This window comes from Ambystoma mexicanum, chromosome 4q, assembly GCF_040938575.1.
Source record: "Ambystoma mexicanum isolate Mex_15411 chromosome 4q, UKY_AmexF1_1, whole genome shotgun sequence".
NCBI classification, from domain to species: Eukaryota; Metazoa; Chordata; class Amphibia; order Caudata; family Ambystomatidae; genus Ambystoma; species Ambystoma mexicanum.
The window spans coordinates 1,025,294,482-1,025,308,430 of record NC_090928.1 but is presented as its reverse complement, the minus strand read 5'-3'; positions in this window follow the sequence as shown (position 1 = coordinate 1,025,308,430).

Here is a 13,949-nt window from a genome sequence, read left to right as displayed (position 1 = left end):
TCCAAATCCATATCTTCAATGCTTTTAACATTAATAGGCCTGGTAGTATCAATAGAGAAATCTGATGTTTTACTACGGTAGGGTCGAGGCACTAACGTAGTTAGAATACCTATAGATAATCTAACACGTTCATTCAATTCACTCAGCTTCTTCACACCAATCATTGAATGCTCTTTCAATGAATCGCTGCTACCATTTAAAGAATCCATTGAGTTAATTATAACATCTTGAAGAGAATTGCAACCAAGTGCTGCATCGGCCTCCACAGACGTAACTCCAATCAGTGGATGCAAATTAGTTTTAGATTCAATGCCTGTGACTAGTTCGTCATGTGTATCATATATGTTGACTTCATTTCCCTCATGTACATGTACTTGCACCGTGTGCTTAGCTTCACCGCCTTGTATTTCAGATATTGTGGTTGTTTCCTTGGTTGCATCGGTACTCTCTATTGGAGGTGAAGGATCATCCTTCATGATACCATCGATTACAGGATTATCCATGTCTTTGGTACCAATCATATTACTCAGATTTATTTCAGGGTAAGTACTTTTCCCAGGACATACTTGAGCATCTATATTGGTAATACCTATTAAATCACCAGGCATTAAGGTCCCAGAACATTTACCATTACGTAGACCAGACGCCATTTTACTATCGTCGGTCGGATGTGTGAGTGTTCCAATACAGCTATATTTAGAAGCAGGTATATTTCTTTATAAGCGTAATTCAAACACAATATTATAAATAAGCAGTACCTCTTGCCACCAGCCTCCAGCCCTCCACCGTAACAGCACAACAGCACACTTGATAGCACTTGCAATGCGTGCACGGCAATGCGCGTGCACTGTATGGTAAGTAGGGCACTTCCTGTAGGCAATGGGCGGGAACAGCACGCAGAGCATCTGAAAAACAACATAAAACGCTCTTAGTCATCATGCGTAAATGTGACACTTGCAATAATAGCAGTCTCCAATCATAGAGCAATCACATGCACGAGCCAACCCACAAGACCAGCCTACAATTATAATGAGCAGCCCACAAGACCAGCCCTTAATAGACAGGGAGGAGCCCAAAATGCTTATTCACAACAGTGTAAAATATTCATAGTCGCTTACATAATTACTTTGGTCCTCGAAGTCCAAAATTAGTCAATGTTTCGCTTTGGTGGGAGTAAGTGACCTTCCTCTTACGCATACAGCGTTATCCAGATGGAGTAAAATGAGGGAGGCAGCAGTGAAAATCCAACAGTAAGCGGCACGAACAGCGTCTCCGCACAATAGCACACTTGATGGCACTTGCAATGCGTGTGCGGCAATGTGCGTGCACTGAAAGTTAAGTAGGGCACTTCTTGTAGGTAATGGGCGGGAACAGCACGCAGAGCATTTTGGTCCTTGAACTCCAAAATGAGTCAATGTTTCGCTTTGGTGGGAGTAAGCAACCTTCCTCTTACGCATACAACGTTATCCAGATGGAGCAAAGTGAGGGAGGCAGCAGTGAAAATCCAACAGTGAGTGGCACGAACAGCGTCTCCGCACAACAGCACACTTGATGGCACTTGCAATGCGCGAGAACTAGAGAACTACAACTCTATGCCGGACTACAGCGCGTGACATCGACATGTCCCATCTTTTTGCCACTGACATGGACTGCCGCGTCACGCTTTTCATTTATCAACAACAAAGCTCTGCGGCACCCGTGCTCCTAAACTGCCTCACAGTAAGTAACCTCTTGCTGTATCCTTTTCCTTGTGTTTGCTGCTTTATATGTCCTTCTGTTGCTAATCAGTTTCTGTACTTTGCAGAATTGTGACTGCACTTCTCCTGCTCTGTTCTGATTGACTGTTTGACGGACTGCCTTCCTGGTTTTTGAATTTCTGCCTGCCTATTGGATCCCCATTGGATGGTCCTGTTTTGGTTTTGATGTCTTCTTTGCATGAGCTGCTTTTCTGGTTTCTACTAACTACTGCGCCTGCCTATTAGATTTCTACTGGATTACCTGTTGCCTTGTATCATTGTTGCATTGTACCTACACAAGAAGAACTGGAAATCTGCACTCTCTGATTTTCTGTGTCCTTAGTTGTGTCCTTGTGCCGTTCGGTGTTCGGTCCTCAGCGTATCTTGGACTGTGTGGTAGAGAATGCGCCCTCATACCGTTCGGGCTAATTCCTGGATTGACTGAACTATTTTGTCTGCAGTCACCTAGCATTGGGCGGTTTCCTGTAGGAGAACACTACAGATATAGGTTCGCCAGCCATCACACGTTATACTCAGCTAGGACCCAGGAACCCAGGGTTTGGGGGTGCTGAAGCAAAGTGGGTGCTTGAGTTGTAAGTGTGCATACTTATTGTGTTCTTTTCTTTCTGGCAGCCTGTTTGTGCATCCTCCTGTCTTTTCACCTGATTCCCTGGCCTGGCTGTGTTTTCTCACTATTCAAAGGCTGTGCTCTCAGGAGGAAAGACTCCCTACGTAGGAGACCCACATTCTCGCTTGGTGCAAAACCTGGGTTTACCGCAGATTTAGGAACCCATTTCTTATCCTTCTTTGGAGGCTTCTGCTGACTTCATGGCATTGTTGCAGGCTTTTAATGCTCTTCGATTAGATATGGTAGTGGCACATGCTTCAGTCCATCAGCGGATTGAGGCTGTTCAGGTCTTAGTACATGCCCTTCCACCTGATGATGAATTTGGGGTTGCAATGCCTGTAGCCATGTCTGTTCCTCGGGGGCCTCCTCCTTCCATTCCAGCCGTTCCACCTGTGGTATGCCTGTGACATTCCCTTTGGCACCCCCAGAACATTTCATGGGTGATCCTAAACAATATTGTACATTCATCAATCAATGCAAATTACATTTTCTTTGTCACCCGTTATCCTTTCCTGATGCTACCACCAAAGTTGCCTTTGTGTTGTCCCATTTGTGAGGCAATGCAGTGGAATGGGATAATCCCCTTTTGGAAGAAAACAACCCTGCTCTCTATGACTATGATGCATTATTAAGAGTCCTGCATCTAGTGTTTGACACCAGACATAAGGCCCAAGCCTCGGATCTGGAGTTCTTGGAATTGGCGCAGTGGAAGTCCTCTTTAATACAGTATCTGGCACAATTTAACCAGCTTGCTGCTCAAACAAACTGCCCTGAAAACTAGAAAGCAGCTGTCTTTTCACAAGGGCTGTCGGGCAAAATAAAAGACGCTCTATCAGTGGTTCCTTCTCTCCTGCCTTCTCTCCTGGAGCTCATTGATCTAGTGCTTCACGTAGATATGCTGGACACAGAGAATGACTTGGTGAATCTAAAATACAAGAATTGTGTGGTGGATAAATCAGAGACAGGTTCTTCCCCCACTACTAGTGAGCCTAATCCTTTGCAGATTGGGGCTACTCATGGCCCTTTAACCAAAGAAGAAAGGGAATGGAGCCAGACAAGTAATTTAATCCATGCCTGTCCCAAAAGAGCAGAAAAGAAGTTGATAAATGCCAAGACTCATCCTTAGGCAGTGCTACTAGGAGGAGTATTAAAGAACCAGGCTCATGTTCATCTACACCTTTGGTACAAATTTACACCCAAATGATCTTCAAAATGCCTATTGCCTGTGAATTGGCTGCTCCTGTTATGACAGATTCGGGGGTCATGGGCAGTTACATCAATGCACACTTTGCTAATGAGCACGAATTGCCTATTTTCACTGAAACTGTGCCGGAATCTGTGCGAGGCGGTTGATGGTGCTTTGCTCACTTCAGGGGTGGTAACAGAACAGACTGAGGACATACTTATGAGAACTCACCAGGAATACAGGGCATCTATTTCTATCGACCTCCTTTTGACCCCTCAGTTCAACGTTATATTGGGTATCCCGTATCTTCAAGCTCACAATCCTATTATTGACTGGATCGAGCAAGTAATTACATTTTTGCCCTCATATTGCCAAGAAAATTGCTGTATTCTACTACAGCCATATTTTGTTTTCCCTGTTTGGTCCTGTTGTCGTGGTTGCGGCGTGTGGAGGTCACAGCTTGGGAACCGGATCGTACTATTCCTGCTGAGTATCATTCCTATTTGGATGTCGTTGATTAACAAGTGGAGCAACTACCCCCACATCTGAACTATGATTGCCACATAGATCTCATACCCAATGCTGTTGTTCCTCCTGGGCGTATTTATTCCCTGACTGTGAAGCAAGACCAAATTCTTAAAGAGTATGGGCCTCATTATATGGATGGCTGTGAACCATGGCGCTATTAGCGCCATGGTTCATGCCGGTAAAATACCGGCACCGCCTTGGTGGAAAGGGGAATTACCGCCCTATTACAAGGTTGGCGGGGCGGTAATTCCCCCTTCCACCATTGCCCTTCCCCATTCCTAGTTTTGCCCCATAGGGCTCTATGGGAATGGGGAAGGCGCTAATTATGGTACAGCAAATTGCAGTACCGTAATTAGCTCCCTGGTCTCTTTGCGGGTTGGTTTTTAACGCCTGCAAAAAGCAGGCGTTAAATTCCCCAACCCACAAAGGGACCTCGTAGTAAGGCGGTAAGGATTTACCCGTACCGGTAAAATATCGGTACCGGTAAACCCTTACCGCCATCCGTGTAATGAGGCCCTATATCAATAACGCCTATAAGATAGAAAATATTTGTCCTTCTCATTCTCCAGCCACCTCCCCCATATTCTTCATCCTGGAGAAAGATGGTGGTCTCTGTTGTTGACTACAGAACTTTGAACGCTATAACCATTAAGAACCAGTACACTATTCTATTGATTTCCGGGTTATTGGATCAACTGCAGTCCTCATTGATCTTTACCAAATCGGATCTTTGAGGGGCGTACAATTTGTTTCGGGTATGCAGGGGTGATGAGTGGAAGACTGCATTTTTAAACTCGTTATGGGCTATATGAATATCTGGTTGTGCCTTTCAGGCTATGTAATGCCCCCGCTTCCTCTCAATATGTTATCAATGATATATTCAGGGACATATTGGATCAGTTTGTGGGGGTCTATCTCAGCAATATCCTGATTTTTTTTAGTCATCCCATGAGCAACATGTACAACATGTCGGCGAGGTTCTTCAACATTTGCATCAAAATGAACTCTTTGCCAAGGCAGAAAAATGCATATTCCACGCCCGTGAGGTGGAATTGCTTGACTTCGACCTACCTCCTGGTGGCATATACATGAGCAATGCTAAAATTAAAGCGGTCCTGGATTGGCCGCCCCCTATTACAGTCAAGGCATTACAATTAGTCCTGATTTTTGCCATTTGTTTATAGACGGTTCATTGGTTCTTTTTCCTCCGTTGACCCGTCTTAATAGCGCCACGGTTCCTTTTATCTGGACAGAGCAGGCTCAAGAGGCCTTCCATGTACTCAGACCAGCATTCACCATGGCCCTGGTGTTACAACACCCGGACCCTTCTTTACCATGTATTATTGGAGTTGATGTGTCCGCTGTAGCCCTTGGTGCCACCATATCGAAAAAGGGTCCCAACCACTCAAGTGTTGCATCCGGTAGTTTATTACTCACGTACCCTTACTCCAACTGAGAAGAATTGCACCATCATGGAGTGCGCATTGTTGGCCATCAGGGCAGCCTTCAAAGATGCCATCAAAGAATGGCAGCATCATCTTTTGTGTGCTACACATCTGCTTACTGTTTACACTGACCATCGTAATTTGCAAGCCTTAACACATGCAACATGTACACATGCATGGCAAGTGCAATGGCATTTATTTTTTGCCATGTTTAATTGTGTTGTAACCTATCAACCTGGTATACAACATGGAAAGGATGATGCTCTTTCCCAGATTGCTAAGCTGATATCGATGCCCCCAGATCCCTTCCCTATCTTGCCTAAGGATGCCGCTGTCTGTGTTTGCACAGCATCTGTGTCCATTTTGGGTGACATCCATCAGTGGGCAAGAGTACATGCTACTCATTTCGACTCTCTCAATATGTCCATGAATGAAGGACTACTGCTCATACAAGACTGCTTATACATACCTATTGAGGCTACTCGTTAATTGGCCGTACAATGGTTTCACGACAGCAAACTCACCATGCACCTAGGCCAACATAAAACCCTTCAATTGCTGCACCAAAGTTGTTGGTAGCTCCAAATAAAAAAAGATGTCATAGACTACATAGCTACTTTGCTATATGCACTCTGTGTAAACCCATTACCGGGCCAAAAAAGGGATTACTTCATCCTATGCCTACACCACATAAACCATGGATTTATGTCTCCATTGATTCCATAGTGTAAAAGCCGCCCATTAACAATCTAACCACCATACTGATAGTGGTTATTTCCTTCACCAAAATGGCTTGCTTCATACCATGCCAAAGCATACCCACCATCCATGATTTGGCTATATTGTTCTTTGACAACATAGTTCACTTTTGTGGCATATCATCCACTGTGGTGTCTGATCGTGGTTCCCAATTTACTTCAAGGTTTTTGCAGGCTCTAATGGCTTCACTCATTATCAGTGGCCGTTATTCCTCATCGTATCATCCAAGGACTTACATGCAGGCCAAACGAATTAACAAGGCTTCAGAACAATACCTTTGTTGCATAGGTCGCCACTATCAGACCAGTTGGTTGTCTGTGTTGGGTGCAGCTGAATTTGCGTACACCTCTTGCCATTCATCCATTGGGTGTTCACCATGCTCTGCTTTATATGGACATCACCCACGTGTACTCCGATCACCCCCGCCTATTCCAGGGCTTCCGCTAAATCTGCGATCATGTTCATCCTTTCCCGTCTTCAAGAAGACCCTGAAGACAGTACTCTTTTGCTAAATCCCTAATTAGCAGTTAATCAGCGATCATCCCAAGTTTCTTCTCTTCATGTTTTGTGTATGTATGTTTTCTTTAGTGCACCTATGCCCACGGGCTTCGTCCTTTGCGCTATATAAACAAATAAAATAAATAAATCAAGAAAGAAAAGGTACCGCTACGGGTGAATGGTTGTGTCCTCTTATACCTGCACATAAGGAGGTGTTTCTTCATCTCAACAAAGCAGAATAACAAACTAAAAGGTTTGCAGATCGTCAAAGATAGCCAGCACCAGTGTATGCATCTGGTGAAAATATGATGCTTTCCACAACCCGTCTGAATATACAGGGGAAATGTAAAATTCTCCCCAAGTATGTCAGTCCTTATGAAGTGTTGTCTTGTATCAACCCTGTGGCTATCAAATTGAAAATGCCTGCACCATGGCATGTGCACTCTGTCTTTCATGTTAGCTTGTTGAAACAGTATGCGGCAGGTACTAGACTCGCCCATAACCCACTCCACGGACTTTTTGGTCCGACGGGTGGATGAGCATGAAGTACAGGCCATATTCGATATGCTTATGCAGACGGGGTCCCTTATTAACAGGTGGACTGGAAGGGGCATGGTCCGGAGGATCGTATAAGGGATGCACCATGCTTCCCACTTTCTCTCATGACGGGAACAAGGTTCTTTGCCGTGTGGGGTACTGTCAGGAGACTGACACACACTGACTCACAGTACACCACCCGGGAGGTTTGGCATCTTCCCTGGCGAGTTGGGCAGCAGATGGACGAGGTTGGGGAAATGGAGAACTACAATTGCCAGTACTGGGCCCTACGCCAGACTAAAGCATGTGATGTCGGCACATTCTGTCGTTCTGCCACCGGCAGTGACAGCCGCGTCTCACTTTCCATTTATCAAGAGGAATGCTTGGTGACACCGGTGCTCCGAAACTGCCTCGCAGTGAGTAACCTCTTGCTGTCCCCTTTTCCTTGTGTTTGCTGCTTTTTATGTCCTCCTGTTGCTGACCCATGTATGTACTTTGTGGAATTGCACCTGCCCTTCTTCTGCTCAGTTCTGGTTGACTGTTTGCCAGACTGCCTTTCTGGTTTTAGAATTTCTGCCTGCCTACTGGATCCCTATTGGATTGCCCTGTTTTGGTTTTGGTGTCATCTTTGCCTGAACTGTTTTTCTGGTTTCTGCTAACTACTGCACCTGCCTATTGGATTTCTACTGGATTACCCTTGCCTTGGATCATTGTTGGATTGTACCTACACAAGACGAACTGGACTTTGACACTCTCTGATCTCCCTTGTCCTTAGTTGCATTCTCGTGCTGTTCGGGGTTAGGTCCCCAGCGTATCCTGGACTGTGTGTTACAGACTGCGCACGTGTGTATTTCGAGTTCCTAGATTGAATAAACTAATTAATCCACAGTCATGTAGCATCAGGTGATTGCCTGGTCTGTGGTAGGAGAACACTACAGGTATATATTCACCAGCCATCACACATTATACTGAGGTCGGACACGGATACCCGGGTGTGGTGGAGCAAAGTGGATGCTTGAGTTGTAAGTAAGCATATTTATCGTGTTCTGTTCTTTCACACAGCCTGTTACTGCATCCTTCTTCCTTTTTCTTTGGCCTGGAGGGGTTTTCTCACTATCCACAGTTTGCGCTCCAGGAAGAAAGTCTCCCTAACCAGGAGACCCACATTCTCGCCTGGTGCAAAACCTGCGTTCACAACAGTGTCAGGATAATCACGCCAAGTGTTAAGTCCAGGTAAGGGCCAATGGACAGAGGGGGGTTTCCCAATCAAGGGTTCCAAAGGACTGTGGGCCTCATTAGGAGTTTGGAGGTAGCCATGCCGCTACTTGCGGCATGGCTGCCTCCAAACTCGGGTCCGGGTTACTTGAATGAGGAATTACCGGGCCATTCCAACCTTGGAGGACCCGGTAATTCCTCATTCAATTTACCCATCTCCATTCCTATTTGAGCCCCCATAGGGCTCAATGGGAATGAGGAGGGAGCTAACAACGGGCACGTTAATAATACGGGCCCGTTGTTAGCTCCCTGGTCCTCTCGCGGGACCTGAAAAGGGTGTCTGGTCTGACCAGACGTCGAGAGCGGGTTCCGCGAAAGGCACCTCGTAATAGGGCGGAATGGTTTTAACGGCACTGGCACCATTACCGGCGCTGTTAAACTCATTCCGCCAGGGTCCTAATGTGGCCCTGTATCTCCTCCTCTTGCTCCATGTAGTTCTCCGACAAACCATTCTAAGGTTTACAAAGTTCATCACAATTGAACTCTTGTACCTGTTCCAAACTAAATGCCCAAAAATAATCCAGTATCCCAAATTAAAGGAATTGTCCACACTACAAAGTCTCTTCCCCCATTTGGGCTGTCAAAAAAAGGTTCATCCCCTCAGACTCTATCCAGGTTTTCACAGGCCGAGATTACACAGATCCCAGTGTTTCTGAAGTCTCCCAAACTGCCACCTCATAGGCCTGCTCCTTGGGGTTGTTGCGGAAATCAGAGGCAGGACTCGAATCCTGGGTGAGGTTAGTTCAGCAAACCTTAAGAGCTGCAAACCAGGGTGAACATAGAATGTATCAACCCCATGTAATCCCAGCAGATTGTTAACAGTCCTCTTTATCAGCATCTTTTATAGGTTTTCAGTAAATTGATTTCAATATGAGTGAAACATTCTTCGACTTCACTACAGAGGATTTCAGTCCCCCCAATTACCACAATGGACTTCTAAGGGGAAACATGCAAGCCTAGCTTCCCAAGGTCATTGCTTCAGTCTTCAATTGTGAACCAGCACAGATGTGCACACTTAACACAAATAAGACTGATATTCTTTATCATCATTTGTGTGAAGCTGCTACTGTTTGTGCTACATGGATATTTTGGCAGTGTAAGCATATTTGTAAAATAACTTGCTAAAACCAGTAGAATACAAAGCTCATCAATAAGCACAGAATTAGTTGCCAAATACATTTTTCCATCCTGGCTGCAAGCATGACATTCAAGATGGAGGTTGTTTCTAAACTACATAATGACTAGTACTGGACAAAAAGGCCTAGTCTTTCTCAATTCAGTATATTTCTTCCATTTTCATTTGAATTCACGTACAATTACATCTCCCATCAACATCCTTTGAGACACCCATTTACATATAAGTGCATTTCTCTTGCACAGGGTTCTGTCCAGAGCAAGTGTTGGAGCTTCCGCTTAGCCGGGTGCAAGGTCAGCGCTTACAAGATGGTCCACCTCAATAGCAAAGCATGGCCTTATTCTCACCTTCTACCTATTTCCACCTTCTTGATCTTTACTCTGAGATCTTCATCTTCCCTCTCCTCTTTAAATGCATGTTTCACTTCTCTTTCTCTTAGTCAATAACTTTCTTGTTCTTTTACTGGATGGTTTCTTCTGCCGCCCATACCCAGTTGTTATCTCCTGCCTCCACCAAGACTGCCAAGGAGTCTCTCCCTCCCTAGATAATATCACCATTCTGCACAATATTCTTCTCCTCCTATTTCCTGGTGTTACCCCTCAATTTCCTTACCAAGCTGCTATTAGTCTTTTTCAGCTCCCAAACAATCCCCTTCTCTGTTTACAATAAGCTGGGACCTCCCTCCTACTCTACACTATCACTACTCCTCTAACCTAAAAAGCTCTTTGCAGGCCAATTCCTCCCACCTCTCTGTTGCGCAATCCTCTCGCCTCACCACTCACCAGCCTGTCCTTTCTGGTATCTGCTGTTTTTGCTCTCCTCATTTGGGTTCTCCAGGACAAGGTTTTTCCAGGGTCTGCTGCTCTCTAACTGACTGGGCTGTCTGATTTTCTAATTCTGTTCACTCATCCATTTGAGTGGTGTAGGAAATATGGCCTGCATCTATCTCTGGGTCTTCAGCGCAGAGTTCCTGCTGCCTTGTCATCGGCCACCTGGTGATGCCTCTTCTGTTTTGCCTGGAGCAAGCTGAACCTCATCCCAGACTGGGAGCAGGTGCTTCCATTGCAAGATATTGCTATTTCTTGGCCAGCCATCCTCTCAGAGTCAGAAGATAGGGAGCTCTCGTAGCTGATGCTCTATAATGTACGGTTATGACTCCCACTTATCACCTAGCTAGTTCCATCCTCTTCTCCCAGACTGTGGATTAACACACAATCATCAGGCTGAAGAGCATGGAATCTAACATTCGTGTCGTAGCAGTGTTTGTTGCTTTTCACAGTACTCTGGGCTGGTGTAGTTCTTGCAGCCTGTTCTCTCTGCTGACACTCCAAAAAAGAGGTCTACAGGCAGCTGGGCAACCCTTTTGTACATCAAGTAGTATGGCGCACACCTGGTAGTATAATTTTTCAAAGAGTTGCAAGCATTGGTCGGGGTGACTCCAGGCTCTTCTCCAGCCTCAGGGCTCCCGGCATCACCAAGAAAGTGTGATTATACCTCTACCCTTGGGCATCCCGCTGGAGATGGTAGGAAGTTGTAAAGGTCTTCTTGATGCCAACCAGCTTCAGCATCTGAGTTTCAACTCAAAATGAGTTCCTTGGAAAGAGTGAATCATGTCAGGCAAACCATAGTGCACAAAGCATTTTTCTCCCAGCACATGGGAAACTCTGGTGGCATGATGAATTTTGGCTAGAAACGCCTGTGCTGAACGAGGAAAGTGGTCTGTCAGCACAAGAATGTCCTGCACACCTCATTGATCCATCTCTAAGTTGAAGAAGATGAGGCATGCAAGGTCCATGGGCATAGAGCTCTGCAGGTTATGTAAATAGGCTACAGGACGAGCTGCTGTCTTCCTGAGGATACAATAGTCACAGTGTTGACAATAGTACTCTACGTTCGTGCATAGTCTAGGCCCGAAAAACCATGAGCAGGCCAACTCAAAGGTTCTGTTGTGGTGATATGTCCTTGTTGGTTATGGAGCGTATAGAATACAGCTTTTTATAATCACTGCGGTAGCACCAGGCGATGTACGATCTGATGTCAAACTCTGCTTTCCTTGTACGGGACCCAATCTTTCTGCATGAGCATCTTCCACTCTTTCAGCATTGCAGCATGATGTGGCTCTTCAAAGAAATTCCTGGGACATTTGCCCCACTGGTCCTGACTTGAACGAATAGAGGGATGTCAGGATCCTCTCGTTGTGACAGTTGGATCTCATCATGGGTCAGATGTGCAAGCTCAGATACCCCCAGGATGGTGATATTGCAGTCGATGTCCGCACAGACTCAGCCGGTGATTCTGAGCAGCTCACACTCCTGGCTCTGTTTGGCTTCTGCTGACTCGCAGTCTGGAAGGTACTACTGACACCTGCTGAAGACAACTCCTTCCAGGAGGCAGAGCCATCTGTATCGTCCAGCAGAGCATGAGGCCTCCAAAAGAGGGCAGGTCAGTACTGTAATTTAAAACTGTATATGGACAATGTGGCGAGCCATTGATGTATGGTAGCATACAGCTTTGCTGACTTCAACACAACACATAAATTATGGGATTGCTGTCATCCTCACTGTGAACGTGGTGCTGTAAAGGTAATCCTCGGACTTCCATATGATAACCCAACTGAATGCCAAAAATCCCAACTTGTCGACTGCATAGTCATTATCTCCCATGTGCTGGACTCCAGTAGCAAAAGCGACCAGTCTCATCTCACTGTTGGTCTCCTGGTATAGGACAGCTCCCTATCCCTCCAGACTCACACCCACAGGATGCAGGATGTTTGGCAAATGGAGATCAGCATAGGTCCGGACTGTTGCTCTGGTGAGGATCCGCTGGTGCTCTTCGAAGACCTGCTGACATTTGTCAGTCCATCTCTCACTAAATTGGCTCCTGTGGATGGCACAAATGGTCAGTGGGGCTGGTGGTTTCCTCTTGCCCCTCTGGAAAGGTGGGTATCCTTTGATGAGATCCACAAGAGGTGGAGCAATATTGGTGTTTCCCATAATGAACCTCTGGTAGTAGTTGCAGAATCCAGGGAAGCTCTGCAGCTGCTTCTGGGTCTAAGGTCATGGCCACGTGAGGAGGGTGTCCATCTTTGTTGATTCCACGGCCATGTGATCCAGGGAGACCACATGTCCAATGTACTTGGCACTCGTCTAGTAAAAGTGGCACTTTTTCACACAAATCTTTAACCCTTGCTCCGGCGGGTGATCCAACACCTTCTTGAGCCTCCTGTTTCTTCTAGTGTCCTGGCAGACTCAATGATGTCATTGAGGAAGGCCAGCACATCCAGGAGGTTCATATCACCAACCGGCTTCTGTTCTCTCAGATGGCACTTATCACTTTTGAAGTCAATGAGTCTTCAAAGTATAAAGTCTTCAGATCAAATGCTGTCCAGGATGGATTGGTGGCAACATTCGTGGGGACTACAGAAGTGGTCAGATGCAACTGCTCAATGATGGTAAGCGGATGGTCCGATTGATTAGATTATTATTAACTGGTACATGAATGGTCTCCATGTCCATGCCGTCGGTCATCACCAGAGTTCCTTGTACCAGTAAACCCCCTGTGTGCTCCCTATACTCTTGTGCCTCCATCACCAGACAACTTGGCCATTGCTCCCAGCTGAGTTGGACTCTTCTAGGAACCATCCTGGTGGTGCATGCCTGGATAATGATCTGCGCAAATCGCTTGGTGCGTATATCCCCAACAGGTCTATTAGGTGGAGCACTGGACTTGATCTTTGTATATAGATACCCTTCTGGCACATGAAGTGCAGGGACAGCATGCAGACATATTACAGTCCAGCCATCTCCCAACATAGTGGCCAATGGGTCAAACATCGAGGAGTTCCTATCAACATCAGTTCTGAGGGTCCTTCACTCCGACTGCTGCCGACCAAAGCCAGGGTGTCGATTGGGGCACTGACTTTCGTGTCAATCATGTGAGCACTGCAGTTTGACCCGGATGAATCCCAGATAGTTCAAGGGTTGTCTCCCCCGCCAAGAACGTTCCATGCCTATTTAAGGGTTCTAATGGGATATGCAGCATGTATTTCCTGTAGAATGTCTTGTACATGATAGTCATCTTTGAGGCCCTATCCAGTGGTGCTTGTTCCTTCCGTCGAGCAATGCTAACTGTCAGGGTGGCAGGTGGGCCTATGAGCCCTCCAGGTACTCCCCTAGATCTGTGAGTGCTGCACTTGCTGGTAGTGAGACTGCAGGTGATCTTC